The sequence below is a fragment of the Diceros bicornis genome, chromosome 9 (genome assembly GCF_020826845.1).
Source record: "Diceros bicornis minor isolate mBicDic1 chromosome 9, mDicBic1.mat.cur, whole genome shotgun sequence".
Lineage (NCBI taxonomy): Eukaryota > Metazoa > Chordata > Mammalia > Perissodactyla > Rhinocerotidae > Diceros > Diceros bicornis.
The window spans coordinates 18,837,044-18,862,229 of NC_080748.1; the positions used below are offsets into that span (position 1 = coordinate 18,837,044).

Sequence of the window (25,186 nt, forward strand, 5' to 3'; positions counted from 1 at the left end):
TTTTACAAATACTGAGCTGCTTGCCCAAGGAGAGAACTGGTAAATGGAAGAGAGATTCAAAGACTTAGGCTCAAGAGATACTTGTCAAGAAAATGAAACAAAATGTCTGATTCCAAACCTGAAGTTCCTACTATGCTTACCAGTTAGCAGAGTGAGGGAGGAATGAAGGGAACTTGGAGTGTTTCATGGGAGAAAGGCATTTGGCTTAAGCCTTAAAGAATAAGTAGCAAGCATATGAAGGCAGAAGGAAGTCATGATAAAGGAACTCTAGATAGAAGCAACATTACCTTGTGTATATCTTTATTTCAAAGCTTATTTTGCACAGTGTGCTGAAAGATTTCCTAAATAATGTGTCACGGGAGGAAATGGGCTGGCTATTGGAAGGGAAGGCATGGGAGGGGGGCATTCCACGGTCAGCTGCTGCTGAACAGCATTCCTTGCTGGCCATCTCCATCTTGAAAAGAAAAAAAAGTTTAGCAAGGAGAAGAGCCTGGAAATCTAGCAGGTTAAATGTAGTTGGGAATTCAGCACAAAAAGAAAAAATTTTGTATTAAAATAGTGTATTTTTATTTTGTGATTTATTCTGGGATTTCCTATATTCTCAGTAGTCTTTGAGAAAATGCATTTCACAAGGAGAGGGCCCCTAGGATGGTAACTTGTTTTGCTGTTAAATAATTCCTATCATATCCGTAAGCACAATTAAGTGCTTATCACGTGTCTTGAAAAGATGAAAAGCATTATTACATGATTTCACATACTTTAATTTTTAAAGTTGAGAAGAGAAAAAGTCTTTGAAATGTCAATCTGAAGTATTAAACAAAAAAGTACCTACATCAGTATACTTGTCTGATGTAAATCACAAACCAAAACCTGGTTCCAGATACCAACGGTGCACTTATTTTTTAAACGTTCTAATAACAGAAGTAAAATGTATTTGTTTCAAATATAACAGAGTATATATGCGTGTGTGTGTGCTTTAAAAAATACTCAGGGGCAAAGATTTTGTTTTGCTTTTGGAAATCTCAAAGAAAAATGCTTGACTCTAATATTTAAGGCCGCATTTCAGAGGCACCAATTTTGAACACAAATTCACTAAATTACAATTCAATAACGCAAACTTCGAGGACTCGCAAGAGACGGAGTAAAGTAAAGCAATCCATTAGTACAATTAGAGTGTGGAAAGCTGGGCCAACCCTACAGGAACACAATAATGCCGTGTCATTAAACAGTGCGCATTCCAAGAGAAACTTTCTCCAGACACAGAAATTAAGTCGCTGAGACCCTCTGCGGTGCTAAATCCCTAACAAAAACATGCACAAATGTATTCCAAAGAGCAAAATCGGGCGCTATCCATTCCCAATATAATTGCTGTTGGTTGCTGACCTTTTTGTAAACAAAGACTACAGAACTTTCACGAAGCTGTAAGCGCTGGGTGACAGTGAACAATTACTGCGCTTTTCGAAGCCGAAATAAACAACGGGGGTAGCGCAGCAAGAAAGGTCACTGGGATGCATAAGGACGGCGATCGAAGGAGGGGAGGGCAGCGCTCTCCATCCCAACCGTAAACAGGAGGAGGGGGCGTAGGGAACGCGAAGGTTCCATAAATATGACATAGGGGTTAACTAAGAGTAACTTCTCAGACTATTCCCTCTCGAATTTGCTCCCTTCAACGAAAGTTTCATCTCTGAGCTCTGGAGGAGGGCTTCCGGCCTTCTCGGCCCTCCCCACACCCCGCCCACTCCGCGGAGCTCCGGGCGCTCACGCCACCCGCCCGCTTTGGGGGGCCCGCGCAGGGGTGCGAGCCTCCGCCAAGGCGCCTCACCTGTGCCTTCCTGAGCTCGGGCGCTTCCGCGCCGCCCGCAGAGCTCTCCGCCCGGCCGCCGCAGCCCAAGGGCCCGCTCCCTCGGCCGCGGCGTCGCAGTGAGGCGCTCCGCCGGGCCGGTCCCAAGGTGCCCAGCGCCCCACACGCGCGCGCGACCGCACGCCGGCACTCACAAAACGTTCCAAGCCGCGCGCTGCGAGCGCGCCACGTCACGCGCCCGCGCCGGCCCCGCCCCTCGCTCCCGCCGCAAGTCAGCTTTCACGTGACGCCCACTCGGGCGTCTTCCCCACCAACTTGCCAGCCCGTCCAGCCGAGGTTCTGTCAACTCTTACCTTCTGAATGGTGTCTGGGGAGACGTCAGTCCGTTTCGAATCCCGGAGTGACCGTAAAACTCTGTGGGGCAAGTAAAGGAGCTGGTGCGAAAGGCCCCGAGAGAACCACGCAAGCCAGCGGCTCAGCGCGGACCCCCAACCAGGGTCTCTCGCGGCCACGTCGACAGCCCCCGCGCTTGCGCAATCTCTTGCTCCGCGCGGAACCGAGGCGGCTGGAGGGACTGGGAAAGAGTGGTGGGCAGTGAGAGCTGTGACGGCTAGAGGGAGCCGTGGGCACAGTGCACGTGGGAGAACAAAGGCCGATTCAACAAAGGCCTGTGGAACCTAACCTTTGTGACTCATGTATCCAAAGAGAACAATTGTCGCCCAAAGCCCCAATAGACTACTTGATAAAAGTCTCCATAGGGTTTGTGCGTGTGCGCGCGCGTATATGCTAAAATTCTGTAGCAATACGGTAAAAAACGTTAAATTCCTGACTCCTAAGCATAAGTAGCAGCTGAGCTAATACCATTTATGATTAGGGAAAGCTAAAAGGGGAAAATCAAAGTGAACATACTTTTCTTCAAAAGTCCTTTAAAGTTAGTAAAATACTATAAGTGACAGATTTTATACTCTTGAATAGATATGCCTTGAAAAAAATTATATGCATACACATATATGTTGCCCTGAGCATTTAAGACTGGCTGACTTGTTTAAGGATGGCAGTGATTTGAATCAAGATGAATTATTACTTCCCTCAATCAAAATTAAGTAATGATGAGGACTGTTGATTAACTCCTGGGAGAAGCTTTTAAGTTTAAAATTAGGGGCCATTTGGTAGTTCCCTCAAATCTCAGAAAGGTAACAGTCATCCCAAAGAGAAAAACCTGTCAGGGAGGTACACATTAATACAGTGGTTTTAAATGATTTTGCTCTTATACCTCCTGAAATATTCTGAAAAACTGTGACTGTGTACCTTCTTCCTCATTTTTAGATTGACCATCAAAATTTTTCATCTGACTTAAATAGTTGCAAAGGATGCAAATTGTTTTATTGCAAATTGACATTTTGAAAATAAAACAGTTACATAACTCTTAAATGTAGCCAGTGGAAACTAAATACCAGGCAATGTGATATACCTCATCAATTGTTAAAAGTACATTAACAAGCTTTTCTTTAATAGGAGAAAAAATACATCTTCCTTTTCTTCTTAAACTCATATTTCCATATCGCTTCATGACATTTTATCCCAATATAATATTTCTTTATTCTGGAAAGTCTTTTGTTGGTCACCTACCATATTTCTCTGCATTATAAATAAGTACATAAATTTAAATCAATTTTAAAATTTTGTAATAGCCATAAAAATTAAAGCGTTTAAAAATATAAAATTTATATATGCAATATCATTGTGTATAGAAAACCCTAAAATTTACTACAAAGCTGCTAAACGAAATCAAGTCCATCAACGTTGCAGGATAAAAGATCAACATAAAAAAATCAGTAGCATTTCTATACATTAGCAATGAACACTCCAAAAATGAAATTTAGCATTTCATTGACAATACTATCAAGAAAAATAAAATACTTGGGAATAAATTTAGCAAAATAAGTGCAAGACTTGTACACCAAAAACTATAAAACATTGCTGAGAGGATTTAAAGTAGACCTAAATGAATGAAAAGGCATTCCACATTCATGGATTGAAAGACTTGATATTGTTACAATGGCAATACTCCTCAAATTGATCTACAGATGCAACATAATCCCTACCAAAATCCCAGATAACTGTTTTGCAGAAATTGGCAAGGTAATCCTAAATTAAATGGAAATGCAAGTGATCCAGAATAGCCAAAACAATCTTGAAAAAGAAGAACAAAGTTAGAGGACTCATACTTCCTGATTTCAAAATTTGCTACAAAACTGCAAAGTAATCAGTTCAGTGTGGTACTGGCATAAGGCCAGACATATGTGGAATTATGAGCCCAGAAATAAGCCCTTGCACTTACAATCAACTAACTTTCAACAAAAGCACCAAGAAAATTCAATGGGAAAGAAAGTCTTTTCAACAAATGGGACAATTGGAAATCCATTCAAAAAGTGAATTTGAACCCCTACCTCACACAATACTCAAAAATTAACACAAATTAACATAGACCTAAATGTAAGAGCTAAAACTGTAAAACTCTTAGAAGAAAACATGAGTAAATCTACATAAACTTAGGTTAAGCAATGATTTCTTAGATATGACCCCCAGAATATAAGCAATAAAAGAAAAAATTGGTAAGTGTACTTCACCAAAATTAAAAGCTTTTGCTCTTCAAAAACATCAAGAAATTGAAAATACAACTATTAACTATGAGAAAATATTTGCAAATCATTATATCTGACATATTTAGAATAAAGAACTCATAATAATTAACAAGATAAGTAACATCATTTAAAAATGGGGAAAGGATTTGAATAGACATTTCTCCAAAGATATACAAATAGCCAGAAAGCCCATGGAAAGATGCTCAGTGTTATTAGTCTTTAAGGAAATGCAAATTAAAAGCACAATGAGATGTCATTATTTATCCACTAGAATGGCTGTAATAAAAAAGGTAGATACCAGCAAGTGTTGACAAGGATTTGGAGAAATTCAAAACCTCATACATGACTGGTAGCAATATAAAACGATGCAGCCATTTTTTGGTAAACAATTTCACAGTTTCTTAAAATGTTATACATAGACTTGATATATGAGCATGGTCAGTCAATTCTTTGAAGTACTGCTAAATCATATGCCCAAAAGCACTTTACGATATAGCATTCAAATTTGTTTTTTAAGCCAATAGATCCTTCTTCCATTTTTTTAATTAAAAAATTGAAAATCACTTAACTGCAAAAATATTTGTCACCAAGCAGTTAGTTATTGACTTCCTCAATTTCTGGCAAGAACACCATAAAACCTTTACTAAGATGGACCATCTGGGACCATTGAGGCCCCAGTATTCTAGGTGGTGCCATGGTTAAGGTCGTGCCTCTCTTCCACTAGTGGTGGCTGAGCAGAAGAAGGGAGCCCTTACCTCTCTTCCACACTCACCTGGAACTTAGCTTCAGCAATAGGTAGCTGGGGTCAGGAGGAGAAACGCTAGTGCCCTGCCCCTCCCAGGCAGATAGTCCTCCCACTGCTATCTCTGGGTAGAGGGAGTCCTGTGTTCTTGGTTGTACCAGTCTGGAGAGGAGTTTCTACCTCACTGAGCGGGGAGGCAAGAAGAAATGAGTGGCTCTTGATTCAAATATAGTCATGCATCACTTAACAACGGAGATACATTCTGAGAAATGCGTCATTAGGTGATTTCGTCGTTGTGTGAACATTGTAGAGTGTATTTACACAAACCTAGATGGTATAGCCTACCACACACCTAGGCTATATGATATAGCCTATGGCTCCTAGGCTACAAACCTGTATAGCATGTTACTCTACTGAATACTGTAGGCAACTGTAACGCAATGGTAAATATTTGTGTATGTAAACATAGAAAAGTTACAGTAAAGATACAGTATAAAAGATAAAAAATGGTATACTGGTATACCTTTATAGGACACTTACCATGAATAGAGCTTGCAGGATTGGAAGTTGCTCAGGTTGGCTCAGTGAGTGAGTGTTGAGTGAATGTGAAGGCCTAGGACATTACTGTACACTACTGTAGACTTTATAAACACTGTACACTTAGGCTATACTAAATTTATAAAAAAATATTTTTCTTTGTTCAATAATAAATTAACCTTACCTTACTGTAACTTCTTTACTTTATAAACTTTTAAATATTTTTTAAGATTTTGAGTCTTTTGTGATAACAGTTAGCTTAAAACACAAACACATTGTACAGCTGTACAAAAATATTTTCTTTCTTTATGTCCTTATTCTGTTATTTTTTATTTTTAAAAATCTTAATTTTTTTTACTTTTTAAAATTTTTTGTCAAAAACTAAGGCACAAACACACACATTAGCCTAGGCCTACACAGAGTCAGGATCATCAATATCACTGTCTTCCACCTCCGCATCTTGTCCCACTGGAAGGTCTTCAGGGGCAATAACACACATGGAGCTCTCATCTCCTATGATAACAATGCCTTCTTCTGGAATACCTCCCAAAGGACCTGCCTGAGGCTCTTCTTGAGGAAGTGTCACTCTTTTCAACAATATGTCCATGGTGGTTTGCTTGGTCTGTTTCTTTTTATTTATTTATTTATTTATTTATTTATTTTGTGAGGAAGATCAGCCCTGAGCTAACATCCATGCTAATCCTCCTCTTTTTGCTGAGGAAGACCAGCTCTGAGCTAACATCTATCACCAATCCTCCTCCTTTTTTTTTCCCCCAAAGCCCCAGTAGATAGTTGTATGTCATAGTTGCACATCCTTCTAGTTGCTGTATGTGGGACGCAGCCTCAGCATGGCCGGAGAAGCGGTGTGTAGGTGCGCGCCTGGGATCTGAACCCCGGCCGCCAGTAGCGGAGCACGCGCACCCAACTGCTGAGCCATGGTGCCGGCCCCTCTGTTTCTTTTTTTCATCATAGGTTTGCTTGTGAGCAGATAATGCTCCATGAACATTCCTTTGTATTAATGAAAACCTTTCAGTGTTGGGGTCCCTGTTTTCAAACTTTTTAAGCAGCTTGTTGAGGCCTGCAAAAGCTTCTGCTAAACCCTTCACTGTGAATTTTCTTGACAGTTCTTTTTCTTCTGCAGTTTCCTTTTCTCTTGCCTCTTCTTCAGCTGTGCATTCCTGTTTCAGTTCCAACAACTCCTCATCAGTCAATTCCTCAGGAATAACCTCTAGGAGCTCCTCAATGTCATCCTCATCCACACCCAGGTTAAAGTTGTTTGCCAGCTCCTTGGTGATGTCACCCCAAGCCCAAGCAACATTCTTTTTTTTTTCTCCCTTTATTGTGAAATATTAGTTGTACATTATTGTTTGTCAGTCACCATATAAATGCATCCCTTTACCCCTTGTGCCCATACCCCCACCCCTTTGCCCCTGGTAACCACCAAACAGTTCTCTCTGTCCATGTGTTAGTTTAGTTTCCAGTTATGAATGAAGTCATGCGGTGTTTGTCTTTCTCTTTCTGGCTTATTTCGCTCAACATAATACCCTCCAGGTCTGTCCATATTGTTCCAAGCAACATTCTTGATGCGCTCATAGATGTTGTAATCTTTCCAGAATTGCATCAGTGTTACTCAGTTCCAGCAATAGCCTGGGCAAAGATCCTCCTCAGGTAGTAGGCCCCTAAAAGCTGCTATAACTTAACTATAAACTGGTATTTGGAGGGAGAAACACCACTTTGATATTGGGATGAAGATCACCAATAAAAAGAGGATGTCTGGGAGCATTATCAACAATAAGCAAAATCTTGAAAGGTATGTGATCCTCCAAACAGTTCTTCTCCATTTCGCTGGCATAGCAATTCAGGAGGGCATCTTGGAAGAGGAGCTGGGTCATCCGTGACTTCTTATTGCTCCTGTGGTACACTGGCAGTGTGTGCTTACTGATATGCTCGAAGGCCCTGGGGCTCTCACTGTGCCAGATCACAAAGCATTTCAATTTGTAGCCTGCAATATTGCCCCCAAGCAAGACTGTTATCCTGTCCTTAAAAGCCTTTAAAGCATTCACTTGGTCTCCTTATGGATGAAAGTCTTTTCAGGCATTTGTTTCTAGAATAGGGAGGTTTCATCCATATTGAATATTTGTTCTGGCAAGTAATTTTCTTCCACAATCAGCTTATTTAGAGTTTCCAAAAATTCTTCAGCTGCCTTCACATCAGCACTTGCAGACTCACCACTCACTTTCACATTATGTAATGAATAACGGTTCTTGAATCATTTAAACCACTCAGAGCTAGCAGTACATTCAACATCATAGTCAGGTCCAGCCTTTTCTTTCAACATTGCAAACTTTTTGCTTTGCTATAATCATCATGGTGCTGAGAGGGTTACGCTTCTGTATCTGGTCTTTGAGCCAGGTCATTAGAACTTTCTTCATGTCTGAAATAGGCCCTTCTCGAATTTTTGTTGGTTTCATTGCCTTCAGTGAAGCAGATCCTTTAACAGCTTCCGTCACTTTGTTCTTGTTCTTCAGGATGATAGCTATGGTGGAATGGGATATGCCTGACTGGCAAGCAATAACCACCACTGATTTTGCAGCTTCGTAGTCATTAATCACTTTTAATTTCGTTTCCAGGTCAATCACTCGACGAGGCCTCTTACTGACAACATTAGCAGTGCATTTTGTATGCTTAGGGGCCATGATGAACAAAACGACATGAGATTAGATCAAGCTAAAGAGAAAATGATGCAATCAAGAAACGTGGTAAACATGAGATGTATGAAGCTGCTGCCAGCGTAACCCGGAATACTATTTTACAGTAAACTTTTATAAGTAGAAAGAGTACGCTCTAAAGTAATGATAGGGGCCGGCCCTATGGCGTAGTGGTCAAGTGTGCGCGCTCCGCTGCTGATGGCCCGGGTTCGGATCCTGGGCGCGCACCGACGCACCGCTTGTCAGGCCATGCTGTGGCGGCGTCCTACATAACGTGGAGGAAGATGGGCACCGATGTTAGCTCAGGGCCAGTCTTCCTCAGCAAAAAGAGGAGGATGGGCATGGGTGTTAGCTCAGGGCTGATCTTCTTCACACACACACACAAAAAAGTAAAAAAAAAAGTAATGATAAAAAGTATAATATAGTAGATATATAAACCAGTAACATAGTTGTTTATTATCATTATCTTGTATTATGTCCTGTACATGATTGTATGTGCTATACTTTTATATGACAGGCAGCTCAGTAGGTTTGTTTACACCAGCATCACCACAAACAGGTGAGTAATGCATTGCACTATGACATTATGATGGCTATGATGTCACTGGATGATAGGAATTTTTCAGCTCCATTATATTCTTATGGGACCACCATCATATGTGTAGTCCATTGTCGATCGAAATGTTATGCAGCGCATGATTGAACCACAGACTCTCACTGTTCTTATGGAGTTTTAGATTTCCTTGAATAAATATTTCTTCATTTACTATATGCTCTTAGGACCATTTTCAGAGACTTTAAGTGCTTTTAAAAAAAATAATCTTCACCAGTTTCTCCAGGGAGTGGTCTGCAGAGCTCCTCATGCTGTTATACCAGAAGTGGAATTCTCAATAAGCTAGGTTCTAACTGCCTTATTAAAAATGCACAACAAATCGAAAATCATGTTAAAATTTTCATCTCTGTGTTTTATGCTGTATAACTTGATTAATTTTGTATCCCTAAAAACACTGCCATTATATTTAAAATGATTAGCATAATATGTGTTATTTGATTGATCATCAGGGCCCCTTATTTGCACAGGCTCCTTCCAAGGCAGCCCTTGAAACATGCTCACATTTATTTTTGGTAAAATTCACAGAAAGAAAAAGATTTTAGCCGCAATCAGTTAAGACCACTGACTCTTTACACTTGACTTCCCTTTTTGTCCTTGGTATTGAAATGGCTGTGGCACTTTCGGGATCTGCGTTTATAGTCGCTTCAATGTATGGTTAAATTATTGCTAGCTGTAGTGGTGTAACATTGGTTTCAAGGAATATTCCTGCTCTGCTTGCTTACCTGGTGCCCAAATGTAAAGATACCAGCCAAGGGGCTTATTGCTTTATAAATGTGTCCTACAGTGCACAGCATCAGAAGTATGTGGGTGCGGGAGAAACAAGGGCTGAAATATACGGAGCCAGAAGCTAATCTATGGAAAATTATTCCAGTCATCAGATTTGTAAAAGTATAAGCAAATTATTTGGTTCTCATCAATGTCTAGTCAAAACCTATATTAGTCGTTCTTATAAATTTGACAATAATTGTAAACATTTATATGACAGTATCAGTATTGATCAATATTGAATTATGAAGCTGAAATAAACTTTCCTACATTACATTTTAAAACTAATCTTGACAAACCATGCTAGAGGAAAAACTGAATTCTCTCTCTATTCTCTCTATGGAATATATTGCAAAATCATTTTCATATGCGGAAGTAATTAGAGAGTATAGAGCCAAGAAAGGTAAGAAAAAAGTATCATAGGATAGGTCAAGTACTTAATTAACAAAAGAATTATATTATTTTTCTGGATTTTGTGATGTCTGTAGTATTTCTCAACTTTTAAAAATTTGTAATTTTTGTGATTTGTTTTTTCATTCAAAATAAATATTCACTTTTATTCCTAATTTTGTGTTTTCTTATAGAAGTCCACCGAAATTGTAAAAGCAGCAAGCACCCCACAACTTGGATCTGCCCCTGCTGCTTAGGCTGAAATGGTTCTTGAGATTAGCAGAAAATAATTGCTTATATTTAACAACATGTAGGGGCCGGCCCGGTGGCGCAAGTGGTTAAGTGCATGCGCTCTGCTGCTGCGGCCTGGGGTTCGCCGGTTCGGATGCCGGGCGCGCACCGAGGCACCGCTTGTCAAGTTATGCTGTGGTGGCGTCCCATATAAAGTGGAGGAAGATGGGCATGGATGTTAACCTAGGGCCACTCTTCCTCAGCAAAAAGAGGAGGATTGGCAGATGTTGGCTCAGGGCCAATCTTCCTCACAAAATAAATAAATAAATAAATAAAAACATGTAAAAAGCCATTTTCAGCATTCATTATATTTTGCTGAGATAAAACAAAGGGTCAGATAGTCAAAACAGACTGACAAGGATCAGAGCTTTTATCTAGCATTAAACTTTACTAATAATTTAAAAGAATACAGGTGACTATGAGACAAAGAAAATAATGGAGATGTCTGAAACCAGCAACACAGCTCCCCAGGTTTTCCCATACCACCTAAGACACCCTGGCCTGGATTTAGCACTTGAGGTCACTAAGTAAGGTATGTCAGGTATCACTTACACAAACAAAACTATTTCAGTTATGAACTATCTCCAATTTATAGTAAGATAATTATATGGCTGACACTGATGTTCTCCAGCGGGCCATTCCATGTGCATCCATAAATTCCAGGTTTATTTACCTTAACCCATCTGCACAGAGCAGGTATACTCCGCTAAAAGCATTTCATAGACAAGTTCTCTCCATTATCTTTCCACCAGTATATACCTTGGTCCAATTCAGACGTTTGCAAGGAGATTTGACTTGGTCATTTCCACCTAGGCATCCAAGGATACGAATAATTGGTCACAGACCAGAGGCTAATATTCAACGTTCATCTCATTTCCCTTGTCTTTTATTTTCACCAGATTCTTCTCAGAAGTAATGCATTCTCTAAGAATAGTGAAGAATTGGAAGAGGTGGGTGAGGTCTTCAAATGAAAATTACCATTTTTCACATCCTCCCCACACTCTACACTATAACTGATTTGACAACATCCCCCCAAAACGCCCCTCCTTTTCTAAGGCCTTTACCTGCAGTGTGGATGTCTAAGACAGGGAAAGACAGGGAAGCCTAAGGTTGGTTTACGGTGGTTTAGAGGAGGTTTCTCCCCAAATAGTATTTTGAATTGTCCATTTATTTGGCATTCTTAGATTTTTACATCCTGGTCAAAGAACCAGAGTAAGATTTGGGGAGGTGAGAGCTGTGTAAAGTGGGAAAAGTTGTAATACGAAAGGAGAAGTAGGAAAAGAGAAATATCACAGAAGAAATTAAAATCTGGAAATTGATTATCTGGAAACTCCTTTATCCTTTAAAGTCCTTGCTTGCCTCCAGGGGTATGCATGCCCACTTTAGAGATGTTAATACACATCACGTACCTGTAGCTGAGTGCCTGAGACCGTTGGTTCTGGAATCCGAGTGCCTGAGTTGGAATCCACCTTCATCTCACAGTTGCTATTACTTAACCACTCTGTGCCTCTTTTCTCATCTGTAACACGGGGGTGTGATAATAGGACCCACCTCATAGGGCAGTTACCTAAATTAATGGAAATATCTCATTGAAAGTTGGTGTTCAATAAATGTTAGTAATGATATCTGATATTATTCTCATGCTAAAGTTCTTTAATGATTAGCAAAGAGTGGTTTTGTTCTAAGCAAATCTGAATAATTTTTTAAACACCTAATTTTGTTTCCATTATGAGTGATAAAGTTATTTTCTTTTAATAAAGAATTTACTTCACAGTACAGAAAAAAGTAAATATGAATAGTATTTTAACCCTGTCACAGTGCCACTAATAAAAAACAGTAATATTATATATAGCATTATTTTGATAACACAAGTGTTCTCAGAAGAAAAATCTACTTATTAGTGGACTTTAGGAATGATATACTCCTATTTAAGTATTTAGGCATGTAATATTCATTATAATTACAATTCCTGGGTGATAATCTTAAAGACGTTTGAATGTAAGCCTGCATTTTAGTTAGATGAATGTGCTAAAAGTTTTATCATAAATTATGCTAGATTCAATTTCATCCCGGTTGTCCTGTTTATTTTATCCACATGCTGGAAATATATTGTATTTTTTCTCTTCATCTATTTTATAGTATTGTCAAGGGGGATTAGAAAACCCAGAGAGTGTATCACATAATTATGAATGTCATTAAAATGAAAAATGTCCAAATTACTTTAGACGTGAATTGAGTTAGGTGTTGGTGCATCCATCTCCTGCGCTGATCTAGATTATCACTGGTGATATAATCTAATTGCTCCAAGATCATGCTGAAATCAATAGGATGACTTGGTGTAAAATCAAACTCCTGGTAAGTACATTATGTTGAGGGCTAATGTGATGATAATATTCTAAAAGTTCTACTCGAGGTGAGGTCTTCAATCTACGATCTCGTTACATTTTTCCTCCCTAAACTTTTTATATATGAAAAACATTTGACAAAAGATCAATAATTGTGATGATCTTAGTAGAGTATAATTTTCCTCTTGCAGGCTAAATAATGGATGATGGACAAATGCAGCATTTAAAAAACTGAATAATAAATAGATAACAGTAATTTCTTACTCATTTGGAAATTAAATGAATTTAATTTAAATACCTAATTTTGTTTTCAATATGAGTGATAAAGTTATTTTCTTTTAGTCAAGAATTTACTTCACAGTACAAAAAAAAAAAGTAAATGTGAATACTATTTTAACCCTGTCACAGTGCCACTAATAAAAACAGTAATATTACATATAGCACATAAACTTACTCAGTTGGAGATACATATGTAGGCTTTGTAAATCTCTTATTTCCGTATAAAGTATTCAGTCTGTTCGTTAGCAAATATGTATGTATACCCTCTAAAAAAACAATATGTTGATTAAAATATGGAAAACAATTCTTTTAACATTTCCGCTAACCTGATTTGGCTTTGTTCTAGTCAAATCAATATTTTTTATGTTATATTATAAAGACGCTAATGGCTTGTTCAGTGAAGTACCTTGTTTTCTATATACTAACATGCATAACAGAGTGGTAGGGTAGAGTTGAACACCAAACACCAAAATTCTTCTTATAGTGACAGCGTTGTTTTGGGAAATCTTGCTAAGCCACTTAGAGTCAAGGTAAGTCCCTGAGGACACAGGCAAATAAGAGATAAATAAATGATAGAATGCCTACTGCATTTTGTAATACTATCAGTTATTACAAATGAGCAGAGATTGGCAGCCTGTGGAGTGGGAAATGAGGATCAGTGAAGAGAGAAGAGAAGAGAAGCCAAGCAACATGGTAGATTGACAAAGAACTCAGAGGGAAACGTTGCCTGATTTTGTATTTGAGGTTGTTTTTGCCATTGTGATATAAGAAACCTAAATTTCCTGAATCCTTTAGTGAAGTTTGAAAAAATGCTTTGTGTTTTGTTTTGGTTAGCAATTTAGAAAAGAGGTTCAATCTCCACCTTCTTTACATGGTCCAGAACAAGACAAATATGTGAATGATGCTGAAAGAATCCACGAACTGAACTAAATTAGGTAAAGCGAAGGCTCAGAACCAAAGGTGTCCTGAGACTGTGTACCCCTTGGGAAGTTTTGGACATTTTGAAGAGAGCATCAGATTTTCTACAAGAGCTAGAGATGGAGGCTCAAAGAAAATGTCAATGCCCGTCAGTCAGAGACCACCAGAATATACCTGAAGTTTGACTTCTGTTTGAACACTGCTTGTCTTTTTATGGAAGAAACCTGTAAATGGAATGCAAAACAACCCCTTGATAAAACAGCAAAACAGCTACATTTTCTACATTATTAAAATGGTAGTTATATTTAAATATTCCATGTACACTTGTGAAGGTTATCCAAGTTCTGTGTAATTAGGGATTACAAGAATAAAGAGAAGAGGATCTTTAGTGCTGGTTGGCTGTAACACCAGTTAGACACTAACCCCTTCCCCTGCTTGAGTATCTCACCTATCAGAGACGCTAAGAAAAAAAATATGTGAATTGCTGGCAAAATCCACTGAACACCAGGAATTCATTATTGGACATCCTCGATTGTCTTGGAGGGATTCTCATTCCAGAATGGGAACTTTTTTGGCAATATTCAGGCAATTTTGATGGAAAGATCCTGGTCCAGAAATTCCATCTTCAGCACTCTCAGTTCTTGGGGCTGGCCCATCCCAGAATAAATAAACTGATTTTAGAGCAGATGACCAGAAACACAATACTCAACATAGATTTGAATGCATTGGTTCATAGAGAGTACGTAAGTAAAGATGCTGTTCGTGGAAAAAAAGAAAAGAAAAGGCTTCTCTTTTATGAGACTTTGTAAAAATACCCCAAGGGTTACATTTTTACAGTTAAAATTTTCAAACTATTCTTTCCAGAAATTCTTTCTTTGTTGTTTAATCATATCTATTTCCTCAATAGTTGTGTTTCTTAGTCTTTTTTTGTGTGTTTGGATTTTTAATTGATGTTATATGTTTAAAAATAAAGTCCCCGGCAGGCCTCGTGGCTTAGCGGGGCCCGGGCTCGGATCCCGGGTGTGCACTGAGGCACTGCTTCTCCGGTCATGCGGTTAAGTGCGCGCATTCCACTGCTGGTGGCCCGGGTTCGGATCCCGGGCGTGCACTGACGCACCACTTCTCCGGCCATGCTGAGGCCGCGTCCCACATACAGCAACTGGAAGGATATGCAACTATGACATACAACTATCTACTGGGGCTTTGGGGGAAAAATAAATAAATAAATAAATAGTTTAAAAATAAATAAATAAATAAAGTCCCTTTTCCTAAAGCAATGCAAACTTTAAAAAACATTCATTTCCCTAACATAGCTGCAAAGACTTGGTACCATGACTAATATATGAAGATGAGAAATCAGATAAATTTGAATTTATCTATTTTTTTCCTACATTCTCAGCTTCTCTGGGACAATTGGCACTGTTATTACAAACAAAAAGGTTATCGGCTATTCAAAAATCACATTCAGGAAAGAAAGAGATCTTGAGAATACCTGTTTGTTTTAAAAGAGCCAGTTCTGCCATCCAAGAAATTTCCTTAGTTTAATTTACATATAGACAAGTCCCTATGGTGTCAGGTCACAGTTTAGCAACACTGAACTGTATTTAGTCGCAAGGCTTGATTGTAACAGTGGGGTGCTTCTTATGCAGTTCTGAAGCGACAGAAATTAAAATGCTGACAAAATCCAGTTTCAAACAGTGCGCAGAAACTACATATATATTAAGCCTACTCTCAAAGTCTATAAATTACTCCACCAGAATAAGTTAAGTAAGGACTTTTGGAATTTGATTAACTCTTTTAGATAAAAAGAGTTTCCATTAAATTTTCTAGAAAACTACATCCGGGGCGATAGTAATAAATATCATTTTTTGAAGCCCAACTATGTGGAAGGTCCTCTACTGGCCATTTTACTTCCCTCATTTTATTTCACCCCCAGTGAATCAATAAGGAGGCTATCGTCAGGTGAAGAAATGGAAGCTCAGAAAGTTTATGTAATATGTTCCAAACCACACAGCAGGTACCTGACAAAGCCAAGATTCCCAAAGATTGTTTTCAGAATTGTTATTTTGTTGAAATTAATGTTTTCTTGAATAACTAGCACTGTATGCTCAGTACGAGTGGTTTCCATATATTGTCTTTGAATTCTCCCCAAAACCATATGGAATGGGGTTTATTAACATTAAGTAACGTGATCAAAATCTCCTGGCTTGTAAGTGGTAGAGTTATAATTTAAACTGGAATCTTTGACTTTAAAACGTTAGCATTTTCTACTATAACACAGTGTCTTATTGTTGGTTATCCAGTTCCCAAGAGGTAACATACTTTGGAAGAATCTGAAACAGTCTAGTAAAGAGAAAATTTTGCCAAGACTAAAAATTTGACAGTTTCTTTGGCTTGGCTCTAAAAATAAACATATACTTAGAATCATGGACTATCAAATGGACTTATGTTTGAATCCTAGCAATTTTATCTATTACCTACATAAACTTGGGCAATTTACCCTTAAAGCTTCTGTGCTCGCTTTCGTATAACTGAGATAACAACAATTACTTCATTGCACTGTGCTAATGATTACATAAGGTGAAGGATGCAATGCTCTGTACCCCACAAGAGGCAGCATGTTGGAGTGGTTAAAAGCATAGACCCTAAAACCAGCTGCCAGAGTTCAAATTCTGAGTCTGCCGCCTTTAGCTCTGTGATCTTGAGCAAATTCACTTTATCCCTCTGTGCCACCGTGTTCTCACTGGTAAAATGAGGTAGTGATAATAACTGCTTCATGAGTCAGTATGTGTAAAGTACTTAGGATAAAAATTGTCTCCATTAAATTAAATGTGCCTGGCACATTGTACGCACTATTTAAGAGGTTGTTAAATTTTAAAAATACACTTTGAACATAGTAGATGCTGAATAAACGGTAGCTGTTTTACTCTATAATTGCTTGGGCAATTTAAAAATTATATACATATATATATTTTTTTTACTGGAATTTAAATTTTTGATCTTTGGAGAAAATTTCTTCATTGCCATTAAAGAAACATGTAAAACTAAATCAGCAGCCCCAGAATGATTAGTCTTGTAACTACCCTAATAAGTTCTCTGGAGTTGGGGAGTGGGGAGGAAGGTGTTAAGTGTGTCTTTCAGATTTGGCAGTTAAGCAACTGGATGTGCCTTTAGGTGCTATTGACTGAGATGGGGGACACTGGAGAAGGACTGCACATATGGGAAAGTGGGGAGAAAGAGAACTGACAACTGTTTAGTATCTCCCAGGTACCAAGCATTGTGCTAGTCACATTGTATACGTTATTACCTTATTTCACGCTCAGAACTACCCTATGGGTATTACTCTCTCCATTTTATAGATCTGTGAAAATCTTTGAAGAAGTGTGTTGTGCCACATAGGCAAGTGAACCAACTGGTCAAATAAAAGTGTTTTGCATAAAGTGGTAAGAATTCTTTTTCTCACCTCCTATCTTGCCCTTAAGTTCCGAATTTTCACATCAATACTTATATTGGTGTGTTAGAGTAGCCACCACTTCAACCAAGTGACCCTTTCCTATGCCCTGTTCCTTTCATACCTCCATAGACAAAGAACCTTTTGAGATGCCATGCAGGCTCTAAAAGTTCAGTCATAACTTGGAAATGTGTAATGGATATTCTGCCCAGAAATGTCATGGGAGTTGCTGTATTTCTCTAATACTTACATTAGGCACAGACACACTACCATGGAGCTAAAATTCATGGTGTAACAATATTGCACATTAACTTAGTGATGTTGTCTATATCAATTTCAACGTTAATATAATGTAATTGGTTCCACCTGGAAGCAATTCAAAGTATATATGTTTCTATTCCAATCTTCTGGATGATGCATGCCATCTGTATTACCTCAAACTTTTGGGAACAAAATGCATTAAACTAAGCAGAACCTCAAATGGTCAAAAGAACTTGTCTTTTTAAGGGTGATATTTCTGAACTCTTTAACAAAAAAATAAGTTCTAAATCATAGAGCCCAGGAAGTTTTCAAACAAAAGCACCACTAGAGGAAATTGCCATTCATTTTTTAAATTTACTATAGTGCAAATACTAGGTGGAACCATATGAAAGTGCTGATACAAGTTCTTTCATATGGTTCCACCTAATAGATCACAAAGAGCAGAGTTTGTCGGTCTCAGGGAACATTACCATAGTTATTTTTAAAATCCCTGCATCCTTAAGAGACCTCTTTTCATTCTGATGGAAAACTAAAACTGAAAATGTTCTAAACTTTACTAAGTATTTATTGCTACTATTTACTTTTTAAATAATATTACAACATTCTTATAATCAAGCTATACTGATTACAACAGACATATTTACAATCAATATTTTTGCTCTTTGGTTTTAAGATAATTCTTGATATTGTGAATATCAATAATAAATATATTTTATGCTTGTGTGATGCTTCCCAGTTGTCAGCATGCTTGTGCAGATGTTACCTCATGCAGACATCCCTATGACCCTTCATTTTAGGTGAGCATTATTATCACCCCAGCCCTCATACCAGACATGTGGCAAGCATTACCCATGTATTATGGAAGAAGAAATGGAGGCTCAGTGAAGTGACTTGCTCTGAAGGGGTTTGGCTAAACCCAGATCTCATGAGTCATAACTGAGTGCAATGTATTTATTACATCTCTGCTAGACAACCTGTGCAGTAGTGACTCAGTTATTAAAAAAAAAATGCATTCCAATATCACACTCTAAAGGAGGCATCGTTGTCAGACAGGGATATCCCGGGACGTAGAATCCCTACTGCCTCTCTCCCCTCTGGGTTCTTCCTGCGCTCCAGTCCCTCTCAGGCGGCCTCCACACCAGAGTGACAAGGAAGCTCATGCCCTTCACCAGGTGAAAGCTGCATGGGTCACAAGTGTGGGCCCTTCTCCTCCGCCAAACTCACCCACAGCGCCTGCTTGATGCCTGAGAAAGCTCCACAGCTTGCTGCCTTTCAGCTGCTAACCCAAAACCAAGAGCAAGAAAGCAGACCACAATGTAGAAGAGGAAGAATTTTTAAAATGAGATTTTGTTCCTAGGGAATTTAAAAATTAATATCTTGTTCCACTGCTCTTTTTGGTTATGCGAGGTTATTTTCCAAGTGCTGGCAGTAATTGTCCTCTTCATTGATTTTCCCTTGGTGATTGTGAATGCGGTGGAAAGGCAGGACAGACTAGACCATGGCTTTGCGCTCTTTATCGTGCATACACGTCCTCTGAATACTCAAAAATACAGATTCAGGGGGCTGGCCTGGTGGCGTAGTGAAGTTCGCCTGCTCCGCTCCTGTGGCCTGGGGTTCACAGGTTCGGATCCCAGGCACGGACATACACACTGCTTATCAAGCCATGCTGTGGCAGGTGTGCCACATATAAAGTAGAGGAATATGGGCACGGATGTTAGCCCAGGGCCAATCTTCCTCAGCAAAAAAAGGAGGATTGGCAAGGGATGTTAGCTCAGGGCTAATCTGCCTCACACACACAGAAAAACAACAATAAAAACCAGATTCAGATTCAAGAGCTCTGGGATGGGGCCTGAGATGTTGCATTTCTGGTAAGCCCCCAAGTGATGACTATGTTGCTGGTCCACAGGCCACCTTTTTAGTAGCATGAAACCAAATCACTTCAAACAGTCCTTATATCCCCAAGGATCTATGAGAATAGGATAAATTTAAAGATTATTAATGATTTTTATTTTTCCTGAAAGCAACAACAACCAAAAAAGAAATCTAGCTGATTTTATTTTTCCTTTATTAATTTTTCTATGGAATATGTCTGAATGAAATAGAATTTTTTTTCCTAGTGTTGGGAATAAACCAAGTGTTGGTCGAGTAGGTGCTTCTCTCTCTCTCTGTGATCCCCAGTGCCACAGAGAAGGGCTGAGCTGTTGCCTCCTGGTTCACCCCCTTCTCAGAATTTTTTCATCTTGTCTCCTCTGCCTCTGCCTGATTTTTTTTTCTTATAAAGATTTAGGGTTTTTATTGACTGGAGACAGATTGTAGCAGGAATGTCACAGTTGTTTTAGCTTGTGCAGTTGGTTGCATTCTTTTGAAATTAGCCTGAAATTAGATCGCTGTTCAAGAAAACCATAAAATAATAACAGCACACGATATCTTACTCTAAATTCTCCGGCAACTTTGGGTCAGCCCTATCTAAATGGGCATGTCCAAGAATATCTGCAGTGATTCTGCTGCAGCCTAGTTTTTAAATTTTTTTAAACTTTTAATTTTGAAATAAAAACTCAGAATAAGATGCAACAATAGTGCTCTCATGTACCCTTCACCCAGCTTTCCCCAAAGACAACATCTTACCTAACCATAGTACATTATCAGGAACAGGAATTTTACACTGGTACAGTGCTGTTAAGTTAACTACAGACCTGATTTGAATTTCACCAGTTTTTACATGCCCTCTTTTTTGGGGGAGGGGAGTATGCAGTACCATGAAGTTATATAGATTCATGTAACTACCATCAAAATCTGACTGATTGTTAGAGGTTGGTGTCCCCCAGGCTTCTGTCCTGAGCACTATTCAGTTTTCATTCTTCACATTCTTCCTGAAACTTCTCATCCATAATTGTGATGTAAATTGTCTTTTGTATTTGGATAATTCCCAAATTGATAACCTAACCTCTGTCTTGAGCTCTATACCTAACCATTCTACGGCCTACTTCTGGACACCCACTAAATATTTTATCTGCTCTTTAAGCTTCCACATAGCCAAAATTGAACCAGCACGCCTTCATTTTAAACTAAATAGTCTCTATATGGGGGGAATAGCACTCTGCAGCCCAAGCCAGAATGCCCAGGGATCACCCTAGAGGTATCCACCAGCCGTATTCCACCCCCACATAATAAAAACAACTGAATCTCCTGTGGCAGACACCATGTGTCACACAGCCAACAGAAATTAGCTCATTTCATCCTGACAGCAATCCTAAGCGTTGTCCGAAATGGCTCTAAGTTTCCTAAGGCCTGAAACTTGTACAGTTTTAAGGGACTTTTAAAGAAAAAGAACAGAAAAGTACAAATATCAGGAAATCTTGTAATATGCTACAACGTGGATGAACCTTGAAGCATACTTCACTATGCTAAGTGAAATAAGGCAGTCACAGAAGGACAAATTCTGCATGATTCCACTTACATGAGATTTCTGAAATAGTCAAACTCATAGAATCAAAGAGTAGAATGGTGGTTACCAGGGGCTGGCAGGAGAGGGAAGTGGGGAGTTGCTAATCAATGGGTATAAAGTTTCAATTATGCACAATGAATTAATTCTAGAGATCTGCTTTAGAACATTGTGCCCATAGTTAACAACAGTGCGTTGTACACATAACATTTTTTTGAGGGTAGATCTCATGTTAAGTGTTCTTACCACAAGATAATAAAATTTAAAAAAAGAAAATTACAAATAGCAAAATTAGTACTTATAAAAGTAAATACTTGGACTGGTGCAAGTGAGGGACCCTGAAAATTGACCTTCATTAGTTTCATGATACATCCACCTTTGACGCAGCTGTTATTCTTACGTCCATTTTACTGTGAGAAAACTGAGACACAGAAAGGTTGCATGCTTAACTTGACCAGGGTCCTCCTGCCATGGGAGGTCCCATCATCTCTTGGCCTCTATGTGATCTTCTGACCTCTAACCAATCCCCTTTCAGTCCATTCTCCACACTGACGCCAGAGGGCTCTGCACATGGGACCATATCTCTCTCCTGATTAGAAGCTGTACTTAGTTCCCTATTACTTTTAGGATAAGTGCTAAACTCTTTCGTGTGACTTCCAGGCTGCCTCTGGCACTTGATGCTGTGTGATGCTGAACTGCTAGTTGCTCTCTCCAACACTCATGCTTCCAACTCCTTTCCACATGCTCTTCCCACCGCCGGCACTGCTCTCTTCCCAGCCCCTGTAAACTCAATGCTCTTTATCATTCTTTCCAAAGTAAAAATAGCGTTATTGTTATTTTTGGCTTATAGGAGTAATAGACAGTTCAAATTAAAAAGATTATACAGTACAAAAAAAAGCACAAAAAATTAAATTAAAACCACCAGATCTGTAACCCCATTATCGGGGAAGAACCGCTCAACAATTTAGTGTATACACTTGCTATTCTTCCCATGTGTCACTGTGTGTGTGTGTGTTCTTGTTTATAAAATTGGGATATGTTACTATAGTATTATTATTCTTTTTGATTTTTATCAATCTGCCAGACTCTCCTCCCAAATGTTTTGTTGTTTTAATGCACAGCTCTTTGATTACTAGGAAAGCCAAGCATCTCTTCATGTGTTTCTTCTCCCGAGATCTGCCTATATCTACCCACTTCTCTATTGAGCTTATGCTAAGGACAGTGGTCATACGTGTTACAATATTTTTTCAACTTTGTCCTTAGTCCTTTGACTTTGTAATGACATAATTTGTAACGATGTAATTTTATAGATTGTGGGTGCCTTTGGAATAATGACCATATCTTTTTATCTCTGTAGCACCAGAATCTAGTACAATACCTACAATAGAATAGATAGTCAATGAATATTTGTGGAATGAATGAGTGGACAAAAGACACATGACTTCACTTTAGAGTGCCCAGCGTGTTGGGGATAAAGTTTCACTCTCTGATTTCCTTACCCTTCTCATACAGAACCAACAGCCAAATCCTGTGACTTCTTCCTTCAAAATGTCTTTAAACACCCCTCCCCTCACTACCCTAGTTCAGACTATTGTCATTTCTTACCTGGATTTCTAACAATAGCCTCTTCCCTCTGATCTCTCTAACCTAATCCTTTCTCCATCTGTGACCAGAGTTTTCTAAAATACAATCTGTTCACTTCACTTTCCTGCTTAAAAACTTTAATGATTCCATATTGCCTGGAGAATAAATGTAAACTCTTTAGAAAGGCACCAAGGCCCTCCATAAAATCCCGTCTGACTTTCCATCTCAGCCTCCTCTCTCTTCCTTCTCTCTCTTTACATCTTCTATGCTCCAGCCACATCACACTTTCAACTGTTCCAGAACAGACTTTACTTTCCACAACTCTTTGCTTTCTAGATTTCTCCCAAATGCCACAAACTCCATGGAAACTTGTCCTATCCCTCCACCAAAATTATCACACTACTGTCACCACCAGGAGCACCGCCATTACCATCACTACTACCCTTGCCTTGCACACCTCCCTCTAAGCCTCTATACTTCCTCATTATTTCAAAGATAATCTTTGATTTTTCTCCCCATTCCCACTTCCTGCCTGAATAGGAATTCTGGATCAGCAATTTTAAAGAATCAGTCAAATATTTAAGGACCTATTATGTGCAAAGTACTGACTCCATTTATGATACTCAACTGAAATGTTGAGTGCAGCTGAGTTCTGAAAACATATTAGCTATAAAAGCCTGAAAACCTACGTGCCCTTTTTTTTTTTGTTTTAAAGTAATGTAATCTGAGCTCCTCTTAGAACAGGGTATCTGAGAGCAAACAGGGAGGTGGATGTCAGGGTTTTCTTAGTCTTTTTGCTAAGCAGGAAAAGGAGGAGCAGAGCTCCTGCTTCCCCATGACATCCTCTCTTTCACCAGTGTGATGATGTAGTCATGAGGTACAATGTTCTAGTTCAATTAAATATATCCTAAAGAACTTTCCGTCCAAACATAACTATAGGAGCAAATATTAAAATTATTTTTATTAAGCTTTTCAAAGATAATATATTCTCTGAATAAGGATAAATGTCAGCCTCTGCAAATTTATAGTGCATAATTTATTCATGCATTCCTTAGTCTTGTTGCAACATGCTTTAGGTCTAAATATTATAAACAAGAAAAGGATTCAACACACATATGTTACTATTCATAAACACTGGCCACTAGTAAAATGATCGTGGCTATAAAATTTTAAGGCTTATTGCTTTTCTTTCAAGGAAATGATTAGTCAAGGATATTTTAAACATGTCAACAAAAAAGATTCTTCTTTTGTTCCTTCCTGTCTCCCTTCCATTTTACCAACATGTCAGGTGCTTCATTACCTGCTGAAGAATAACAGGAATAAACAACTCAGGTGTGTCCCCCGCCCTCACTGGACTTACATGAGCTTCCACAGAAACAAAAATCAATCTGTAAAGCTTTTGAGGAAGAAAGGCCATCAAAAAAGGAATGGAGAGAATTTCAGCATTCAGATCATGTTTCTCAATCACTGAAACAGAGTATTACTTCCTCACAATTGCCATGATTCTCAGCCAAGATATTTTTATTCCTCCTTACTTTAGAAAAATTGCCAATAGGAATTTCTTTCTTTTTATTTTTTATTTTTTTGCTAAGGAAGATTGGCCCTGAGCTGACACCTGTTGCCAATCTTCACCTATTTTGCATGTGAGCTGCCGCCACAGCATGCCTGCTGACAAGTGGTGTAGGTCCACACCCAGGAACCGAACCTGGACTGACAAAGTGGAGCGTGCTGAACTTAACCACGAGGCCACTGGAGCTGGCCTGGGAAGTTATCTTTAATATGTCATTTATATGCCTTTCCTGAAGTGTCAGAACTTAAAAAATCTTGTGAGTTTAATCAGTTGGTTACTATGTATCAAATTCAATATTTAGAGAAGTGAAGCTGTATATATATTATAGACATTTGTTTTACATTTTCCAATGAGTTATTACTAAAGCTAAAATTTTGAATCCTATTATATTACACCACAGTTTTTGAGCACAAATATAATGATTAAAAAAATAAAATTGCAGAATTTTTTCTTTAAACACTTCTATTTTTCTCTAAGTTAAATCAGCTATTGATTTGCTTCCAAGGTCATTTGCCTCCCATCTTTTTTTCTCCCAAGTGTCACATCTTGTCCACTTCATTGTTTATTAAGACTTTAAATAGCCAGAGGCCCAGGCAGAATGAAAAAACTTATATTAATTCATTTAGTCACTTAAAAACTATTGCAGGGGCCTGCCCTGTGGCGTAGTTAAGTGAAGTGCGTGTGCTCCGCTGCTGGCGGCCTGGGTTTGGATCCCGGGCGTGCAACAACGCACTGCTTGTCAGGCCATGCTGTGGCGGCATCCCATATAAAGTGGAGGAAGATAGGCACAGATGTTAGCCCAGGGCCAGTCTTCCCCAGCAAAAAGAGGAGGATTGGCGTGGAT

At 38.8% G+C, this 25,186-nt stretch overlaps 1 protein-coding gene across 2 annotated transcripts in view; it reads right to left on the reverse strand.

Moving 5' to 3' along the window:
• The window catches only part of SPART (spartin), a 34,270-nt gene extending 31,861 nt beyond the window's left edge, over nucleotides 1-2,409 (reverse strand). The window contains exon 1 of one of the 2 annotated variants that reach the window (XM_058548015.1): nucleotides 2,155-2,409. The gene's annotated coding sequence lies outside the window, so the exon portion shown is untranslated. Of the gene's footprint in view, nucleotides 1-1,822; nucleotides 1,918-2,154 lie in introns of those variants that run through there. The other variant, XM_058548014.1, reaches the window with a different exon arrangement.
• Nucleotides 2,410-25,186: the final 22,777 nt, after the last annotated feature.